Source organism: Drosophila montana, unplaced genomic scaffold (assembly GCF_035044405.1).
Source record: "Drosophila montana isolate Dmon_TW-CO22-7 unplaced genomic scaffold, ASM3504440v1 contig_3200_1, whole genome shotgun sequence".
In the NCBI taxonomy this organism is placed as follows: Eukaryota; Metazoa; Arthropoda; class Insecta; order Diptera; family Drosophilidae; genus Drosophila; species Drosophila montana.
This window is the reverse complement of record NW_026998080.1, coordinates 1907617-1929840: the sequence shown is the minus strand read 5'-3', so window position 1 is coordinate 1929840 and position 22224 is coordinate 1907617. Positions and strand designations below refer to the sequence as shown.

Here is a 22224-nt window from a genome sequence, read left to right as displayed (position 1 = left end):
CTCCGGGCCAGAGGGAGCTGCCAGAAGTTTCAGATATCGCAACCAATATACCCCTTTTGGCCACAACAAACAGAGTATATGAAATAAAAGAAACGCTTCTAAACCAAGCGATGCGCATGCAAATTTTGCACACAAAATAATTCGCATAACGAAAACTGAAATACAAGAGAAAATGGCAATGGGGGAGAAGTTCGTTGCGAGAGAAAGGCAAAATTTCACAGCTCGCAGATCCTTTTCATAAAAGGAATAAGAATACGGGCAGCAGGAGTCACAGGCACTGCCGCTGCCACTGGCTCTGACTCTGACTGTGGCGCCACAGCAGTTGAACCGAATAAAACCACATTTATCGTTTCGCTGGGGTCTATAAAAGACAACAACAACAACAACAACTGCAACAACAACAACAACAACAACTGCAACAATAACAACAACAACCACGACAAACAAATGTAACCGCAAATTGTTATTGTTTCTAAGCTTTTGTTGCTTTTAACTTTGATTGGATTGGAAAATTATCCGATAGATAATACGCTGTTTATTATTGCATTATTAAGCGGTTTTTGCTTATGCCATTGGGGGCGTGGGGCGCGGGGCCGTAGGGGCGTGGCAGCGGTCAGAGGCGGGAAGCCGCCCAAATGCACATTCAGCATATCGAATTGCGTTTCCGCTCAAAAGTCACACATGAATTAACCAAAAACACAGATAATCGAATGCATTTTTAATGAACATAAATATTTAAAATCAAATATATCAGATTCAATTTGAAAACAATTTGCGCATCAAATTTCGGGGCATGCTGAACTATGCGACAATGTTAAATAAACAAAAGGCGCACAATAAGTTTGAACTTTATTCCATTTGAATCTGAGCTTATCAATTTCTTTAATCTTCAACATTTTCCAAATGCGCCTACTCAAAATTGCTTAATATCCAATTATTTATACAATATTCTGATTTTGGTTAGTGTCAGTCTCTCTGTCTGTCTGTCTATCTGTCTGTCTATCTGTCTGTCTGTCTATCTGTCTGTCTGTTCGACTGTCTATCTGTCTGAACGCCTCGACCTCAGAAAATATTGAGGACAGAGACTTGTCTTTAAACTCGGTTACTTATATTAATATACGTACAGTACGACCTCGCTCAACGCAACCTATTAAAATTTGGCCAATTGCGAAAACTGAGGTGGTTGCAAAAACCGAGAGAAAATTTTCTGTTGACCACGAGACCTATTTCCAAAAAGAGATGCCTTTGCTAACCATTAAAATTGAAGTAAATCGAATAGTTCTGTGTTCAAAGCAAGGATTTCATTTTACTTTATTTATATTTTGAAAAATTGAGAAATTGTGGTCTGTACTTTTTTACAATTTATACTTTTCTGAACAGCTGTTTCGACAATGTTTAGAAATCGGGTGTTGCAATTATCGAGGAGTTGCGTGTAACGAGGGTTGCGTTGAGCGAGGTCGTACTGTGTTATATATTAATAAGAGCTAGACATCAAAACTGATTTTTATTCTGTTTCCACAAAATTATGAATTAGCATCAGGGCAAAATAGCATTATGCATATATAGTCTTGTAGTCTTTTTGTATTAATGCGCAAAAGTTTCATACAGATTGGACGAGGCATAAGCAAAAACAAATACATTTATAAATAAATTAGTATATTAACATAGTATATGTATATGTATTTTGACATATTAATCATTTTTGCTTCTGAACTGTTGTTTCTGAGATTCTCCAATTCTTAGTTATTGAGCGTCCACTGTAATTATTTTTTGAATATTCTGTTTTTAATTTATTTGTTTTAAGTATTAAATTTATTTATATAAATATGCGCATACCTTGTGCCTGCGATTAGATTGGGTATTAAAATATGCGCCTGCGGCTTTTTAGAAACGGGAAAGGCAGGCAGCTGTGGAGCGTGGCAAGGATAGGCCACAAATTTGTGTGCATTTTGGTTGTTTGCATTTTGGAAAATGCCGGCGGCCTAAAATGCGTAGCTCCACGCGTGTGTGTGTGTGCGTGTGCGTGTGTGCGAATGCATGTCAAATGAAAAGCGACAGCAGCAGAACATGAGCGTGAATATCAGCACCTGCAGGTGTAGCATGACTGCGGCAGCAACAAACTAATTAAAATAGCTGCGGCAACATTAAAATGCCACTCCCCCCCCCCCCTCCTCCTCCCCCCGTCATCCCACAAACCCGTTTCTAGCTAGCCGATATAGTGGTACACATAAATATATATACATATATATATAACTATATATTTAACTATGTATAATGGTTAACGACACGTTCCGTTGCAAATTATCAGCGCAGATGCACTTGCAGATATGTATATCAATAGCTGCAGTTGTATCTGTATCTCTATCTGAAGCTGCATCTTCATGTGTGCGTGTGTGTGTATGTGTGTGTGGGTGTGTGTGTGTGGGTTACGCAAAGACAGCGAACATGCACACGCTTCGGCAAACAACAATTGGCATTGTTCTCTGTTCACAAGGTAGACGGCGGGTTAATGCTTGTCTGCCAGCAGCAGGTGGCAAGTGGTGGGGAGGGGACAGCAGGTGAGAGAGGGAGGGGGAAGAGGGATGACCATCTCAATTATTTGCGTGTTAAGCATGTGCGGTTAACACAACAAATGCGAACTTGGCAATGGGGCAAAAGACAACAGAGCTTAAACACAGAACAGCAGATACAGATACAGCCAAAGAGACAGATACAGATACAGCTTAAGATGCATAGCCACAGATACACTGAACCAAAAAAAAAAAAAAGGATGGTTTAAGTTCTAGCATTCTAAATTGTTGCACAAATGTCGAAAACACTTCGAGAACATAAGAAAAAAGTTTGGATTAAGAAAGCACGCTTGAAATAAGCACAACAATGCTAAGATTGAGTACTGTAATTGGATTCTGTATTTGAGAGAAAAAAAAAAAACTTATAATGAGAATCTATCAGCATCCTACTCGACTTTTCTCTCGGTGTACAACTGAAAATGTAGAGCTACATAATTAGATTCATCGAACTGTGGGCAGGCGAAGCGATTTGTTTGTAGCACACGCTAACAAAGCTGGTCTGCGGCCAGTGTCATTAGAGACACTAGGACAGGGAGAGAGGCAAAGAGAGATGGAGGAGGATTCCTGGCGAGTGCCGCAAATTATGGCGTCTGAATGAGTTGTTTCCGGGCGGAAGGCAGCAGGGACGGTTCAAGAAGTTGTACGCCATAAATCAATAGACCCACTGACAGCTTTGTCAATGAATGCACACAGACGCACACACTTACACACACACACACAAAGAATGGGCGAAGCGACCCGCTGAAGCGCAGATTGGCAACAGTCATAAGGCGGCTACGCCACATCACGTATACGCCGCATTGCTCGGGCGCCTCGATTCGATACGCTTCGATTGCTGCCTTCTTTGGAGGTCATCAATAAGTGGCTGCTGCTGCTGCTGCATTAGCTGCTGCCGTTTCAGCGAGCTGTCAAAATGAAAAGCATTTTCCACGCTGCCACTTTTCGTTAGATTCCAACAAAGCTTTTCACAAAGAAAATTTGTCCAACAACAAAACTGTGTGTGTGTGTGTGTGTGCGCGGCAATTTGTACAAATTACTCAAGCTTCGACTTCGATTTGCTTTATTAAAAAAAACAAAATATTGAGACAAAAGGAAAGCAAACAATAGTCAAAAATAAATGAAGAGCCACGCCCCCAAAGAGCGTGCCAGCGCTCAGCAATTGTCAGACGCCCATCATTCAACATTTTGTGCAGGCGCAAAAACATTTTCAATTTAATTAAAAAGAAAAAAACAAAAAAAAAGCGTTTTCATTGTTTTAGCTTTTAGCGCCAACCTCTCCCCTCCCTCGATCTTCTCTCCGCTGACTGCTCGAATTGTTAGCTTAGCCGACATTGTTGGCCATGTTCAAATAATAATGCAAATTGTTTTGCAAATGAAATTATATAATGAATTTGGCACGGTCAAAGTTTTTTCTGAGCGCCGGATAAACTGGCAGATGGGCATAGTTAAACAGAGCATAGCGCACGAGAGAGGGAGAGGAATACTGAGAGAGAGAGAGAGAGTGAATAGATAAGCAATAAAAAAGAGCTAGCTAAGGGAAACTGCGACGCTTATCAATTAAGATAAAAAGCTCCCTCTTTCCCCCTACAGCGATAATACGACTTCTCAGCACTTTATGAAGTTGTGCTTCTGAAATTGTGGCAATTATAAATATGAAAATATTATTTATTTTAGCCAATTAATAGAGAGCAGCCAAGTATTCAGCAGCATTAAACTGAGATCGCACTATAACTACTTGCGAATTCTAATCAGGTCGATTTTGTGTGATTTGAGAGCTTTACGAAATTTAAACCCGAATCGAGCTCATTTGCGTTTAGTTGGGCAGGTTGATAATACCATTCGATGTGCATAGGGTATCAATAAAAAAAGAGCGAGAGAGACGGACATAACTATATCAAGTCGGGTGTTTATTCTGATCTAGAATATATGGTATATACTCTATGGGGAAATGTCGCCTTCTATGCATGACACATTTCATGACCAATTAATGATACCCTCTATAAAGGTAAAAAATGTAAATTTTGGGTTTAGATTGATACTTGATAAACGTGGCTTTAACCTAATATAGCCTAACTTTCACGAATAGAACCTTCTTACAAATGTATCTGGTCATTAAGTATATATATTTACTCTATTTAAAGACCGCATATAAAATAAATAAATAATGCTGCTCGAAGAGCAAAGTTGCGTTTTGTCACATTTGATGCTGGCTTTAAATAGAGGCGATAAATAACGCTCGTTTGTTCTGCCGGCGACAACCCAGACAGTGCGGCAACCCTACTCAAGGCAATCTAGTAAATTATCATTTTGTGGTTGCGTTTGTCACAAACATGGCTAATACGCAGCGTACACTATGCACACGCTATTATATATATATACGCTAGTTGTTGGCCTGAACAGATGGAAATTCTGCTGAATCGCCCCTTCCCCCCATCCTCCTCGTGCTGCCGGGCGCCGGGACGCTGGTTAAAAGATACAGTTCCATTAGCAGGCAGTAAAATATGTAAATGCCGGTGAATAAATCGCAGTTGACAATTTGACACGCAAGTCGGGCAAAGCGGAGCCAAAAGAGCGCGACATTCGCTTAATGCGAAAAGGTAACAGCCAAATCCATCAGCGGACCACGACCCCCCCCCCTCCATCACCCACCCTACCCTGAATCCCCCCGTCGAATGATGAGTTGCGATTACACACATAAATACGCAATTCGCTTAAGTACGCAGCTCTGCAACGTTTCGATTTTCGCTGTCGCCGCCGCTGTTGTTGCTCTTCCGCCAGAGACAGACACCCCCTTTTCCGTCCCGCCAGATGCGCCCACATTTGCAATTCAATGTGGGTGCTCTCACACACACACACACACACACACACACACACACGCGCGTACAACAATGGCAACAATAATGCGAATTGATGAAGCGTGAAGGATTTGAGGCAATTGCCGGTTGAGAATTCCGCTGCATATTCGTATCGCACATACGCAGACACACACGCCTACACACACACACACACACGTCCACACATACACACACGCGCCCACACACAATCACGCACACATTCTGTTTGGCATACCAGGAAGAGCTTTTAGGCCGGAGATATGTAAGCATTATCATCGCAACGCATCGGCCGTAACTGTCGCATAAATGGAGGTCAAATATGAGGTCCGGCCCAGAGGAGGGGAGCGGGAAGGGGGCGGGGGCGGGGGCGGGCAGCACTTGATGGGGTTCGGTTGTAATTTTAATTTAAATTGCAATTAAATTTGTGCTGACATTGATTGGGCTGCGCTAATAATGAGCTGAAGATTATGCAAGCAAACCATGCATGTGATAGACCACAAAATACCCTGTACCTAGTTAAACTGTTGAGTATACAATTAAATGCAGTTAAATAAACTGTTTACTGTGTATAATATTCAATATATTTTGATTGGGTTGAATTTATCAACTTTACTTTGAATTTGAAGCTTTAATTTTCAAATGGCGAGCGAATACTTTAGGCTAGCTAAAAGAGTATCTCAGACTCGACTATAATCGTCTGTGTCAAATATTTATGCCATAGCGGCCTTACATTTATTTACATAATTTATAAAGACAAGGTGTATGAAATAAATATTATATAAAGAGGCTTAGCAAGGAATTAAATCAATCGTGATTTCAATATAATGTATAAAAAGCGCAATTTAATACTGAAAATATATCCCATGTAAGCAGATAATTACAAGATATGTCAAGACCCAGATAAATAGAGGCTTCACCTAGATTATCTACATTTTTCGTATAGGAAAACTTTGTATATTACGCACATAGTTTCAGCAACTAATAAATGCACAAAATTCAACTTTAAAAACTGCACCTCACCTCAACAGTTCTTTTGTTTACATCTGCTGCTGAGCCCAACAATTATTTTTTATCTCAGGCGCTACAACATAATGCACATAAAAAAACTAAAGTTTTTACCCCCCCCGAGTTGAGGAAAATATTGATTTTTAATCAACTCAAAAGCAAACCAAAAAGCAGAGTGCTCTAGTCAGGAGTGACCGACTGGTAGATACCCTGGACCCAACTCTGAGCTGTCATTATGAAAATGTTATCTTCTTTCTATGCTTATAAGCATATATCTGTATACAGACACGAAAATTCACACACACACACAAGCACGCCGCTTCCAGTGCAGCTAACATCGGTGCTTAGAGTCCGATCTTCGTTAAACTTTATTAAAATAGCCAAGTTTGGTGTATCTAGCCCTTGTATTTTAGAATCGTGCTTTTAAACCCAAGTCTTAAAAGCGATTTTTATGGAAAATAGGAAGGAATTAAAAATAAAATCGTATATGAGAATGTATACCCTTAATTTCAAGTCTCCAGCTTTTGGTGTTAAGATCGACGTATTCACACAGACATATCGAAGGACATGGCAAGAGAGACTCAGCACGTCATCCTAATCAAGACTATGTATATTTCAAAAATTACTCTTTTTCCCTTCGCATACCCTTCTAGCCCATTTTCAATGGGTTTATATTTCTAATTTTTACATGCTGCGCCGAAAAGGGGGCTGTCCACTTGCCTAGTTTCAGTTTCGGCTTCAGTTTCGATAGTTGTTGGGTTGGGAAATGCGAAAAAGAAATAAACAGGATGGAATTGTGTGGAAATAAAAGCGAATTCGTATGCAGCACACAGGAAAAACTAAAATTGCGCTGTCAGGGAAAATGAATTCCTAAAGCATTTTAAATATTTTACGCGCAGCATTCATGTTCATGTGTATGGGAGGAGGGGGGCGTGGCACAAAGCTAAGCTCTTTTGTCGTGGCATAGGCCAAGTACAACAAAACTCTGATGCTCTATGCAAAATCAAAGAAAATAAAGAAAGGCTGGAAAATGGAGCGAACATTTGCATGTTTTAAGAGGGGCTGCGCGGGCTGTGTGTGTGTGTGCGTGTGTGTGTGTGTGTGTGTGTGTGTGCGTGTGTGTGTGCTGCCAAATAAACATATTTTTGGTGGCCTGTTTAAGCAGTTGGCTGGCATAAATATCTGCAAAGCGCATTTAAGCCGCGTCACACAATAAAAATATATTTAAAAAAATAAAATAAAATTCAAAGGAGAGGAAGAAGCTGAGAACTGGGCCAAGCCTTACACAAAAGGGGAACCCTCGGAGGGGCTGCGCTGGGGCAAGGCCAGCGACATAATAATAATAAATATTCAGTTCAGTTCAGTCTCAGATTCAGATTCAGTTTAGCTGCCTTTTTCTTTTTGGTTCCCCTTTTTTTTGTGAGTGCATGAATGAAACTGCGATATGAATGGAAATGAATATGAAAAACGAATACCCACACACACACACCCACACCTACTGCACTCATTGTCGGTGTGTGTGTGTGTGTGTGGGTGTAAGCCGCCCGCAAGTAAGTAAACCAAATGCGAATATGAACAGGGATTTGCATTCATAAAATATATCGCTGCCAAGGCAGACGCCCCCAGCACCCCCCCCCCCCTCAACCCGCCTGCAGGTATCGCTAACAAGCAATGTGTGCGTGTGTGTGTGTGTGTGTCTCTTAACTTTCTCTGTGTTTGTGTGTATTATTTGAATTATGCAAATCGCTAGCATGAAAAACAAATATTAAACTTTTCATAAAAGATTCAAAAATTAAATAAAATTTTACAAAATACATAAAAAGCGGCTGCGTTATATATATGTGTGTGTGCGCGTGTGTGTGTGTGTATGTGTGTGGACATGGCAAAACAACAATAACAACGACAACAACAAGAACAAAGCAGCATCCTGTTTGCCAGCCGCATGCAATATTTATATGGCAGGCCGCCTCGCATAATGATTGTACTTACATATGTAAGTACAGGGTAGCCCCTAACTAACCAACCCCCAAGCCCTGCCTCTATCACAGCTGCTCTTGTGACTTCCCTCAAGCCCCGCACATGGCAAAAGTTGGCAACTCACTCGCCAAATAAGCAAAATAAACAAACCAAAAAAGAAAGTAAGAGTGCTCTAGTCGGCACTGATCGACTAGTAAATACCCTGTATACCGTTCTATATAAGATGAAGTCAGCTATGTTTTCCTTTACTATACCGTAATCATATTATCTGTCGCAGTCCCAGCTCTTAAATCTCTTGCTAAAAATTAAAAAAAACCTGAATCGATATTTATCGATTTCAATCACAAAGATGGAAGTTATCGATCATTTAAAAGAACACATTTGCGAGAGTAGCTCTTATAATATGGGCAGAGAACTCGACTTGGATGCTACTCAATAATATATGGTAAGGGGTAGCAGATATACCCTGTTTGACACATTTTCAACAATTACACGGTATACAAATAACTTTTTTGGCAGGCGGACAATTGAAACGCCCGAGAATTGGACTACTGCTCTGGCGAGGGGATTGGAAGGGGAGTGGAGGCGTGCAACTGGGCGCGCCTGGCATATGGCAAAAAATTGGTGTTCACGTTGCGCGCAACTAGTTGTGGCATATGTTTGGTCCCAGTTCATATATATGCATAAAGTGGGCCCAAACCGAGCAGCGGCGAATTCCTTTCGAGCGCACAACGCGTTAAATAAAATCTCGCACGCTTCGTTTAAACAGGCGCCAGACTGGCGGCAGCTACCTCAGCACACGCCCCGCGCCCTGCGGCCACCTCCAGCACCTACACCCTACACCCTACACCCTACACCCTACATCCTGCACCCTACACCCTGCACTCTTCTGAACAAAAAACACAAATTAAAAAGGACTGTCAGCTCTCTGGTATTTTCTTTTTGTTTTTGCCAGCAAGTTTCAAAATTCAAATTGTGGGCGTTCTACGTGCCACGCCTTGATTTGAGGTTGACTTTTTGTTTTCGGTTACAGTTTCGGTTTCATTTGGGCCCGCAACAAACTTTGTTTCTGTTAGTTCTCATTAGAATTCACAGCATGCGGCTTCATATAATATACATACATATATTTATATATATATTTAGTTTTTTGTGGTTCCAACTTTGTTTTTGAGCCAATTTTCAATTGAGTCTTGTTAAAGATTTCAAAAACATGCCAAGGCCCTTAGAACGAAGCTTATGAGATAGAAACTTTTGTGTGGACAAGTCTGAGGTTTTATTAGTTGGCGATAAAACTGGGCAGAAGCTATAAAAAGAAACTTGGATACATCATATTTAAGAAAGACGTGAAACCGATCGAATAAACAAAATAAAAAAAAAGTTTACAGAGTGAAAGAGATTTATAAAAATATAATAGTTATAAATGAAAAGTATCTGTTTAACAAAACTAAAGTGCCTAAGGTGTAAGTAAGTTTAAAGAACTAGGTAGGGTTATGTTCTAGTATGTATTATCCCATTATCCAAATTTGTCTCTAGATAATAAGAGTTCCCAAAGGGAGAAAGATTAAAATGTAGATATCTTGTTTTGTCTATTAACCAAAAGACAATTTCTTGGGAGTATGCAGACAACGCCCCAGTTACATAATTACATACATTCAAGTATAAGTTGGTATCTTAAATTTCTTTTAGTTTTTGAATAAATTTATTTTATTGTCAAATTAAAAAGAAACAAGGTGCAAATTTCACACGAAAGCCCCTTTTTTTTGCAGTCACAAAAAAACTTGCTCTTTTATGTAGATCAACTGTCAAAAGATCCCAAAAGAAATGATAATGAGCGATAGGGTAAGAGAAATACACCGGAAATTCGCAACGTAAAAGTTTTGCCCGCTCTCCCTCTTCCTCTCACTCTCCTTTGAGCTGCAACAATAGCCCAAAATCAAGAGAGGAAGACTGGAAGTTCATTAAACCGTACGTCATATGCTGTGACGTCATAAAACGATAAATGATTCTCACGGCAGCCGCCAGTCGCCCTACTCAAACGGAGCGTGATGAATGTTTGGCTAACCAAAGTGTTACTGACCTCACATTACATGCAGCGAAAAAAAGGTGCAGGTTCATCAAGTTTTTTTTTTGGGGAGAAATGCTCAAGAAGAAAAAAGAAACTGAACAAAAATTCAGCGGAGCGCAGAAGAGGGGGCTGAAGAAGCAGGATGGCAGCATAAAACTTCCAATCAAGTTGTGCTTAAACAAAGTTCGGTCGACGCTTCACTTTTCGCACTTTTCGTTTTCGTTGCGGCGCCGACTGCGCGGCCCATGCGCTGGAATTTCTAAAAACAACAACGCCAAAGTTGAAATGACGCTGCTGACGTTGTTGTTGCTGTTGTTGTTATTGTTGGTGTGTTTTGGGCCTGACATTCCTGTTGCCAGAGCAACGTCAACGTCGACGTCAACGTTGACGCTGTAATTGGAATGTAGCGTTGGCGCAACGTCGTCACAGGCGCAGCCGCAGCAGCCGAACGATAAAAAAACTGGCCCTGTAGCTTTTCAAAGCTCTGTGGGCTGTTGTTGTTGCTGTTATTGGTGCGGCTGCTGCTCAAAGCGTGGCTTGGAACATGTTTTTGAGCGCTGTTGCGTCGCAGTCGCCCGTCGGTGCTGCGTGCGTGCGTATGTGTATGTGTGTGTGCGAGTGTTTGTATTTGTTTGTGTGGGTTTTGGGGATGCTTTTGTGGATTGTGGACGCCAAACCGGAATGTGGCTCATTCAGTGAAAAGACGCTGACGCTAACGCTGACGTTGACGCGGACGACGAAAGCGGAGCCTAAGTGGTTGTTGTTGTTGTTGTTGCTGCTGCTGTAACTTGAAGCCAGTGGCCGGCAATCTATGCAGCAGCAGAGGCGGCGGCAGCAGCAGCAGCAGCAACAGAGAATTGTCGCCGTTGTTGTTGCTTGTTTTTCTGGTTTGGCATTCGCGCTCAATTGCGCCAGATTTGCGTTTTGGTTGTTGTTGTTGTGTGGCTGATCGCAGCGACTGCGCCACGCTTCATTTCTTGCGCTATTGGGGCTTGGCTTCCACTCTTGGAAGCTGTAGCTGGCCGAGCAGCAGCAGCAGCCCAAAAATATACGTATATGTTTTTTTTTGTACAGTTGCAGCGCCAATTGGCGACATGCGCATCGACTTGTTGTTGCTGTAATTGTTGTAGCCGCTGCCCACTCGAGAGTGCAGCACTCAAGAAAATTCACACAGACAATGCTAGCGGCAAAGGGAGCGGCAGAGAGGTGGGCAAATGATGGCGATGGCGTGCGGAAAGAGAATCACGTTTATACCGTTTTGTAAACTGATTTTTCTATGCTTGCCTGCCTGGCTGTATGCTGTTGCTTCTTCTACCTATTACTTCTCTTCTTGTTTTTCAAGTGCAATTTTGTTGCTGTTGTTGTTGTTGTTTTTGTTGCCAGGCATTTCTTTCACACACACATACAGACGACGGGCCACGCTCATTAAATGTTTTCGCTGTCGAATTTCGTATTTATGTGTGTGTGTGTGTGTGTGTTGCGCTGCGCTGCTTTCAAGTGCGACGCTCAACTTTTGCTTACCTTGTCTGCACCTTGCGCTGCTGTGAATTCCGTTGCTGGTTGGTGCTGTTGTTGTTGTTGTTGCTTTTATTATTTTTGTTGCACTTCTTCACTTTTGCTTTATCACGCAGCTATTTGCATTCTTTTGCTGGACGCTCATTAAATTCACATAGCGACTGCTGCCTTTTTGCTTTTGTAATTAATTGAATAACATATACAAATACACGCACACAGACACACTTCTGGAGAGCGACCGCACACAGGCACACAAGTAAACGCAATTGCGACAGTTTCTTCGCTGGGAAAAACACGTCCGCAGACAGGTAAATGCGCTGAACAACTGACGCTCGCCGCCTCAATGCGCCATTCAGCATTGGCTTGACTTTGGGCCGCTCTCTCAAACTCCAGCTTCGTCGTGCGCTCATCGTGACATCTCTCTCTCGTTCTCTCGATCTTTCTGTTAGGCTGCGTGTCTCGCTTGCACCTGCGCACTTTGCCGACCCAGCGACGATCGGCAAAAGTTCGTTACAGCGAGTATGCTTTTGAATTTTACCTGTGACGCGACTCGCACTGCTTGCGCGAGAGCGTAAGTCATGAGCGCCGCTCTTGCGCTCTCTGTGTGCCCCTCGGTGCCCGCTGTGCGCGTGTTTACCTGTCGTTATCTTGTCTCCGTTGGGTTGAGTGCCTGGAAATTAGCTGAGTGCTCTCTGGATAGAGTGTGTGAGTGTGCTGGTGTGAGCGCGTGTGTGTGTGGGTGTTTTTGTTTGTGTATGTTGAGTACACAACAACATGTAGTCATGCCAACGTTGCTGGTAAGCATTTTATGGTGTTACTTAACATAAAGGCTGTACCTGTGAAAACCATGTTGGATTTACGTTAAAAAAAACGCTGTTAGGCTTTTTATTGCGATAATTAAGCTACCTATGTTACTATGCACTACTTGTGCATATTAAACAGTTTTTTAAACATTCATTAAAATGTTAGTTGCAACTGCTGTTAAAACAAAATCGCTTAGTCAAGATTTCATACGCACTTTTAAAAAACTCAAATTTCAGCGGCGCTTTTGTCAAATGCATCAAACAGTAACGGCCGCTTTTATAACCGCCAGATGGCGCCAGCTGCTTAGCAGAGCTGCAAACCATATCCAGTTTCAGGGCAACTGTGCTGCGTGCACAGTTGGAGGGCCATTGTTACAGTACTAAGAGTCGATACAGTTTTGAAAGCATTCTGCAAATAGCTTCCTTGAGCGAATCCATTCATATTGGCAGCGTAATAAAAGTCCAATTATGCACTTTTACTTGCTTTTTGTCGTTTTTACATACTCTTGCGCATGTCGTTAAAGGATCTTAAAACACAGAAGCCACAGGACTAAGTCAGTGGCTTTTAAACTGCCTAAATGACTTGCTCTCCGTCTGAAAGGTGCATAAATCTGTTAAATTATCCACACACACACACACACACACACACACACACTCCAACACACACACGTGCCATCTATCAACCGCAAATACGCAAAAAGGAAGCAAAATTTTGACTGGGAATACGTCATAAAAACCGATTTAACAGCCGCAAAAACTGAGCAGCAGTTGCCGCCCCTCAAGCTGTAGCCCCCCTGCCCACCCCCCTAAATACCCTCTCAGCAGACAGCCCTGCTTAAAGGCAAACGGAAATGAAGCGATGCGCGGCATAAAACAAACAAAAAATATATAAAATATATATATGTATGTATGTATATATGTATGTATATGGGGAAGTGAAAGCGAGCGCAAAGCTTTGATAGGCCTGCGTGTCCGCCCCTCTGCCACGCCTCTGCGCACAGGCCTGCAGCGTTTTTATGGTCCATCAGCAGGCGCCTAATGCCGGCAATTAAAATAAACGGCAGCAAAGATGCCGCCAGGACTAGGATCAGAGCCTCCTCCTTCTGCTGGGATCAGAGCCTGCTGCTCGCCCAATTCCCAGGACTCGCTCTCGCGTGGCTCCTGCCGTCAACTCTTGGCAGCCAGCTGCTATGCGGCCCATAACAAATGTGCGTTTAATGAAATTTTTATTCAATCAGTGCAGCGGCTTTTACGGCGACTATCTCACATCGCAGAAAGCGACAGACAGGGATGAGTGAGGGTGGAGAGGGGGGGGGGGGGGGAGAGAGTGTGTGATATGAGGGACAACCTGTTGATGTGCTCGACGATGTGGCGAAAGAGTTTGAAAAGCAATCAGAAATTGCAAGAAAATAAGAGCTTACTTTTATCAGCTCGTTGCTTGAGCTTTAAATATGCTTTAATCCATTAACTCTATATCTTTTAGCGAGCTTAAAGCTTTTTCCAAACTCAGCTATTCGATTTAGACAAGCTTAATTGCTTGAAATCATTCAGTTAATCTCACTTAAAGCTTGCATTAGCTTTAAGACCCTTTTCACTTAATAATTGTTCAAATAAAAGAATGCAAAAAAAAAACTAAAGCTTTCAGGTGCTTTTAAAGTTGAAAATTGCAGAAAGCTTTATTGCTTTTAAAAAGCGCATTAAACTCAATAGAAGCTTTTATGCGCTTGCAAAGCTTTCTCACGGGCATCTCTAAGAACTCAAAAGCTGCAACTAAAGCTTTTGATTTACGCTCAATCGAATTTAAAGCTTTTAGCAGATTTTTCGTTGGTTTTCGTGCCTGAAATCTATTCTTTCTATTATTTATTTGCCAGCTTCATAAGGTGGAGATAGATAGATTAATTCAAGATCTACTTTAATATATGGAGGGTTTTCCTTTGATATATGAATAGATGCTCCATTTGGATGGCTTTGTGGTTCGCAATGAAAATCTGTTGTTGTTTATTCATGATGTCACTTGGTGCGGCTGCTCACAGATATTTTCCTGCTGCTTGTATATAATTTCCTCAATTTTCCTTAATTTTCGTCATTATATTTGCCGTACGCCTTGCGGCTGCAATTAGGCGCCGTGGTTGGCCGCCGCACAAAAGCCTATACATTCGTCTAGGACAGTCGCGCACACACACCCCCCCCCCCCTCCCCCCTGGCAGGAAAAACCGCAAAAAACAGTTGCGTCGACTTGGCCACATTTTCAGGTGCAGACATTTCCCGGCCCTTTCCAACACACACTTCTCATTAAAGTTGACGATGAGCCGCGTCCTCCACCTGGCTTTCAATTAATTCCGAGAAGGAGACTGAAGCAGGGGGGGGGGGGGGTTGTTGGTGTTTGGTTCGATTCTGAGCGCCAACAGGTGCGTATTACATTTGCATAGATTAGGAGAAGAACTTCGGATTTTGGGCAACTTGTTCGCTGTTTTGCGGCGGCTCAAAGCAGAGCACAAGTTGGCTTAATTAAAAAGTTTATAAAAATTTACATAAATTTCATTTGCGCCTAATGAATTTGCGCGCTGAAATTGAAAGCCCAGTCAAGCGGGCCAATGGCAACAATTAAACAGCTTATGGCCACCAAAATAAAAAAACCCCAAAAAAAAGGTTAAGTATTTAACACTTCGAGTCCTTTGGCAACTGCCCTACGAAATGGCTTTGCTAATTTGTTTCGCATATCTGCCAAATATTGATCGCAATTTGGCAAAGCCAAAACGGAAGAGGAAAAGCGGCACAGCGGGAAAACTGTGGCGTCTGCCATGTGGGTCAAGTAAATCAATCGACAGCTTTTCCAAGTTTACCGTGCCAAAGAACAGCAATAACAGGGGCCATAAAGGTCTGCTGTCTGGCCGGAACCATCACCTGGGCTGGCCCTATAAATAAATCATGGCCTTTGATAATGTGCCACACACACACACACTCGCACACAACTATAACAAACACTTTGACAAGATATGCGGCCAGCCGTTTTCACACGTCCCTGCTCGGGCGCCCTGTCGAGTCCCTGCTCGGGCGCCCTGCCTGGGCGAACCTCATGACAGCGTTTGACTTATTGTCAAGAGCTGTTTCGCCTGCCAGCTTAGCTTTAGTTGCTTTTGGTTTGTTTACATGCCACAGCCCGTGGCACGCTCAATCATAATACAATCTGACATATTGTTGCCTGTTCTCAAGCGGACTTCGTCGCGTATACGTAACGAAACCTTTTGCTGTGATTAATCAACATGACATCGGGATTTGCTGATTCGCTGCCGTCTGCTGCATTTGGTAAATGAGTTTATTTCTTGGGGCTATTTAAACAACAATTTGTTGGCAAACGAAACCACAGAAAGAAAATAGAAGGAATACAAAATTTGTTTGAAATGATTTCGAAGCAAAAGGTTTCTTAGTTTGCGACATTTAAATTAATTATTATGTGATTGAATTCATTATCCCAAACGAATTGACGTTGCAAAAGAAAGTACTTGGCATTAAATGTTTAGATAAATTGATTGACAATATATAAATTATTAAATTAAAATAAAATATTAAACATTAAATTATATAATAAAGGATATTTATTGCTGTAATTAGTATGTAGATTCTTAATAAAATACAATAATAGACAAATATAATATGTAATTTTAAGTTAAAATCATTTAGAATATTAAACAATAAAAAATAATTGAGAAAAGGGTTAAAAGCCAGACATAAACTGTTATTTTTTAGTATGCAAACATAGTCAATTATACAGAAAAGGCAAATGTACCAAATGTACCAAATGTATACGTGCCTGAAGTCCATTAAAATGGTCTTATTGGGCAATTTGTACTAAATGTGTATAATAAAAAAAAAAATGTGCACATAACCTATAAATCGGGGTCAGCTGATAACCCGGCGTATGAGTAATGCGCTTTAAGTGAATGCACATTCACATTCACATTCACATTTACAGGTACAAAGTACAAATGTTGACACATTTATGCCCAGAATCTAAATTTATAAACACGCACTCACACACACACACACACACACACACGCGCGCGTATCACAGATATCAAAAGGAATGAAACGATATGAGCAACGGTTAATCCCAGCGACGCAGAGCAGAAGCAGCAGCTAATAAAATGTGAAAAGAATGCGAACATATATAAATAAATAAATAATAAATGCCTGTCAGCATTTTTGGCTCATAAGCAGGCCAGCAAAAAGCTAAAACACAAAAAAAAAGAGAAAGGAAAATCAAAATGAAAATGAAATAAAAGCAACAATGCTGCACATGGTATAACGGCAGAAACAGTCGCATCGACAAAAAGACAAATGTCGGAGCAGCTGTAAAAGTTGCAGTCGTCGAGGCAGACAAAAGGCAGCAGCAGCAGCAACAACAACAACAGTGCTCACAACTGCAGCAACAATAAAAATAACAGAGCCAGCAGCGACGGTAGCAGAAACTATAACAACAGCATAAGTAACAGCAGCAACAACAGCACAAAAAACAGCAAAACCAGCAACAACAGCAGCCGCAATAATAGCGGCGACTGCAGCGTCAGCAGAGCAATAGCCAAACAGCGGCAAAACAAACAGAGCCCAAAAACAAAGAAATAACAATAATGCCAAAGAGCAAAGGCAAACATAGCGCACCAAAAGCTTTGGCTTTTAACGATGACGTGCACGAGCGCCAAATGCATAGAGAGCTTTTATTTTGGTGTGTTTGTGTCGTCATCGAACATCCAGTTCGAACATGTTGCGAACAACTGCGAAGGCGACAGGCAACTCAGCTCAAACGCACGACGGCGCTTGCACGAAACGGACGCGAACGCGGAATTCAGAACGTTCAAACGGGATATTGCCTTTTCGCGCCAAACGGCACGAAAAACACAATTTTTGAATATAACTCGAAAACCATTTGAAAAAACTGCAAATAAATTTGGGCAAAAAGCTCGTAAAAACTTCTTCATATGCATATATTGAGTATAATTTTTAACGTTTATTAATTTGAAGTGCAGTTGGAGTGAAAAAATCAGCGGGCAAAATTTTGCTAAATATAAATCAAAATACAAAAAGTGCATAAATTTATGTTTACTACATATACAAGCCAAGTGTTTCGGTGTGTGCGAGTGTGTGTGTGTGTGTGTGTGCTGATATAATTTATCGATCAAATACATAAGGCCGCATATTAACCGGCCCCGCGAGCACATTAACTTCCCTTTTTTTTATTTATTGTTGTTGTTGTTGTTTTATTTTCCATGGATATTGACCAAGAAACGGCCACGTTTATTTAGTGAGGCAGCGAAACCCCCGCCCGCCCCTAGACGAGGGGGGCCTGAAAAACAGGTTGGTTTTTTGCTTAATTAAATAACTTAACAAAATGTCGCCCACAAAAATCGGTAAAGAAATATTTGTTTTTTTGCTCCTTGCAAAGCCCGTTCTTCGTTTTGTTTACATGGTTAAAGCGATTTTTTTGTTCTTTGATTTGTTTGCTTTTCAACGCTTTTCCCTAGGCTGGTTTTCCGGCGCTTAACATTTTTCCGCCCAAATTCATTTGCTGATTTGGGATAATCAGGCGCCCGAGTCCTTGCATGCATTTCGTACGCACTCGTAAAAAGGGAGCGAAATATTCAACCAATAAATGAGGGAACGAAAAATCGCTCATACGCAACGTTGGCCGCCCCTTTGGGAAACTTATCAAGACGTCGCTGCGGACCGGCCTGTCGAAGGGTGGGTTGGGGCGGGGGGCTCGCATTAAATATTCCAGGACATTGACAGGCCAGTTTATTGCACTCTTTGAAGCGACCCAGTTGCCGTCGTTTGTTTTACGCCCCGGCCGAACACCGAATTCCAAGTAAATAAATACATTTTGCAATGATTATTTCTGCTGTAAAGCACATTTCACATTCCTTCGGGTGCCATAAACCACTTGACAGCTCCAAAGGCAACAGAAACTGCCTCAATTGCAATCAATTTTAATACATTTTTAAAGCCAAAAAGGAAAAACTCTAAAAAAGCCAAGTCACAGGTTGAGGCTAGTCAAACATACCGAAGTGTTGAGGCGTAAGAAATTTTAGGGCCAACAAATTCAAGTTGATTTATAGATTGGGCTGGGGAATTCAATTGGATTTGTGCACCATGAGTAAATGCAGCTCTGTAATAGTTTATATTTACATAACCCTAGTTACAGTTATTGCATGTTAGATTTGTTTAACATCATGTTAGGGTTCTCTGTATTTCTCTTAATGTTGTCTGAGACGTGTGAAATTTTAGGACCAACAAAGTCAAGACGATTTGTATATTGGGCTAGGGAATTCAATTTGATTTGTGCACCAAGAGACAAGGCGGCTCTGTACTAGTTTCCGTTTACATAACCCTAGTTACAGTTATTGCATGTTAGATTTGCTTAACATCATGTTAAGGTTCGCTGTAATGTAAACTTAACTCCTTCTGCATTTTTTTCCATTAATGTTAAACTCATTTTGAGTTCCCATCTTGTGGTGTTCACATAAATGTTATCAGCTGCTGCTCAGTGATTAATATGTCTGTTATGTTAAAACCTAAATAATCTAATGTTAATCATGTTATCTTATAAACTCTGTTATGTGCCTCTGACTGCAGTCGACTTAACAGTGCCAAGCGCTGCGAAGTGCATGCTATGATCAATCATAGCAATAACAGAAAAAGGAGTTGTCTATGAATAATCTTACAGAGTGCTTGGATTCTTTGTTAGTAGATGCTATAATACTAAATGTAAGCACTGTTAAGTGGATCATGTCAATAGCAGCACGTGCTGTTGACTATTAAAGGAGCATAACATTATTGTTATCCTAAACTGATGACAGTTAGTTCTGTTAAATGATATGTTTAACGGCTAACAGCATTCAACAGCTTGATTTCTCATCTTGAGGTTAACAGATATATTATGCTAACCGCTGCTGTTAAGTGGTCATTGTTTCTGTTGTGTTAAATCCTAAAGACGCTCATCTAAAGCTGTTATATTACATAAATCGCACTGAACAGCTGCATTTGAACACAGACATGGTAATTTAAACGATCCGACTTAATGTTATTTATATTTCCTGCTATCTAGTTCGATCGAAAAGTGTTTTTCTCCCACTAATTTTCTAACTGATTTTCAACATAAAATAGAATAAAATATAAGAACGAACCCTGGGCAACTTGCATGGCAAATGAAACGTTAGACAAATAAATCCCCGGGGAAGTGCGCTCGGGCATAATCAAAGTCAGTCAGTCAACCTCGCTCGGATTGCCGCACGTTGACACCACAATTACAAAATCCAATCACAACAATAACAATAACAACAACAATAGGAGGAAGTGGGACGAACTGCTGCACTGCGTCATTTGAGGCACATTCGCTTTGGCAATTGCTTTGCGGGCTGTTTGCCAATTAAACTAAAATGGCGATTGGCACGCGACTCGGACCGGGCCACAGCCACGCCCACACACTAACCCACACCCCCACACCTCCCCGCGCCGAGTGCGTTGTGTGGAGTTGCATTGCTTTTATGTCTAATCAAATTTGCCGAACTAATTCCATTTGCATGGCCCCCCTCCACAGAAACAGCTTTAGCTGAAGCCAAAAGTAATTCTCAGCGCCAGATTTAATTTGATTTTACGCTTGGGCCTTTGGGCACGCTTCAGCGCCTCGTCCAAAAATTGTAAATTCAATTAAAAGCTGCCACAAAACAGCGGCAGCAACAGCAGCAGCAGCGGCAGGTACAGAACGCTTAAGTCTGGCCAAAAGGTTTAGTACCTGGTATCGGCTGTTGCCACATATTGTAGTTGCAGGCAGACGAGTTGAGGGCCCACTAAAAGCCACTGCTGCTGCTGCTTCTGCTGCTGCTACTGTCAACGCACTTGCCACATGCCACATGCCACAGACAGAGAGGGGGAGAGAGAGAGAGAGACAGAGTGAGGATGAGCATGAGCTGGGTTTGTTATGGGCTCGAGAGCTGGCTCTGCCAGCTGGTCCGCGGCATTGTTTGTGTTTGCCGAAATGCAGCTACCGCCTTCAAAAGTGCTTTTTATACTCTATTTTCAAATCGAATATGGGGCGTATTAGCTATTCTGTATGTCCCCACAAACGAACTAAGGATCTGCAGCAAGGGACTACAATCTTGGCACATATGCACATAAGCTCCTACTTACGCGTGGCGGAATGTTCAAAGCATTCCATCTTTCCAAATTTGTCTAAAAATATAATCACAGTATAGTATTGTACTATACTATATAGTGTAGTATTGTATTAGTATTAGTAAACCATTGTAAAGTGTAGTAAAGTTTAGCATAGTGTAGTATAGAAAGGTTTAGCAGTATAGTATAATAGTCTGGAACTCCATTTTTTTTTTTACTGAACATGGATCAAATCTTAAGCTGAATCAGTTGGTTGCACGAAAGACGTAACGTATTATAAATAAATTTTACACAATGTTCATTAAATTATCTTATTTTACAAATATGAATAACAAATGTGAATACATAAAACAATAGATGTTTACATGTGGAAAGCCTGGATCAAAAGCCGAAGCTTAGGGCGAGCAACTGTAGGGTATGGGTTGACCTTGATTATGATTAAAAGCCGCTCTTTTTTGCATGAAAATAAACATACAGCAAATGTGATCTAAAAGGAACGGCAGTTTTCTAGTTTGCTATAACTCTGGAGACTAAAGATCGCAGGTCCTAGGGTTTTCAAGTCACAGTTTTAGAGGCACTGCCTTAGATTCAGACGTATAGATTCAGATTGTGAAATATATTCTTCTTCCACCTTAAAAAGAGTATCTCGTAGCTAAAAGGACTTTAGGCTGACACGTTTTTTCTCGTTTATTATTGTCATTGTACTTGACACTGCCTGCCAGACGCCTGTATGTCCTGTCCACCCCCCCCCCCCCAATCCCTCCCACACCCTTTCTATAACTCCCCATATATGCGAGGACTCCATAGTGCCCCCTGCCTGGGCGTGGCCACATTTCGTGTATGACAAGTTCCGTAGCTTCACTTTGAACTATGTTTGCCCTGTGTATATGTGTGTGTGTGAGTGTGTGTCTGATGGGTGTGAGCTACATGTGTGTGTGTGTGTCTGCTTCAAGTGGCAAGCCCTCGACGTGGCAAGAAACGTGACTGAGGCGTAGACTTACAACAAATTTCCGCTGCACAGTTCCTCGAACAAAAAAATGGGAAAAAACTAACCAAATGTTTAGACAACCACGGCAGGCAAGGATGCGGCAAGACACTTGGCAGGACACTTTGTTCGCATCATTGTAAAAGTCCACAGCAAACATGCAAAAATCGTTGCCACACACACACACACACATATACAGATTACCAATGTGCTGCACTTTCCTATATGAGAACTACGAATAAATTTGCGTTAAAGGAAAAATAAATAAGATATAATATATGGTAGAGAATGCATTTATTTACGC

General features: G+C 41.5%; 2 protein-coding genes across 5 annotated transcripts in view; one reads left to right on the top strand and one right to left on the bottom strand.

Moving 5' to 3' along the window:
* The window catches only part of ASPP (Ankyrin-repeat, SH3-domain, and Proline-rich-region containing Protein), a 52403-nt gene that overhangs the window by 29634 nt on the left and 545 nt on the right, over positions 1-22224 (bottom strand). Inside the window, exon 1 of one of the 2 annotated variants that reach the window (XM_064686692.1) lies at positions 11973-12278. The exons of the other annotated variant lie outside the window; for it this stretch is intronic. The gene's annotated coding sequence lies outside the window, so the exon portion shown is untranslated. Of the gene's footprint in view, positions 1-11972; positions 12279-22224 lie in introns of those variants that run through there. 2 annotated transcript variants of the gene reach the window in all.
* LOC135431516 (GTP-binding protein RAD) overlaps positions 16963-22224 on the top strand; it is a 35208-nt gene continuing 29946 nt past the window's right edge. For 2 of the 3 annotated variants that reach the window (XM_064686696.1, XM_064686695.1), the window contains exon 1: positions 16963-18121. The gene's annotated coding sequence lies outside the window, so the exon portion shown is untranslated. The remainder of the gene's footprint in view (positions 18122-22224) is intronic. The other variant, XM_064686697.1, reaches the window with a different exon arrangement.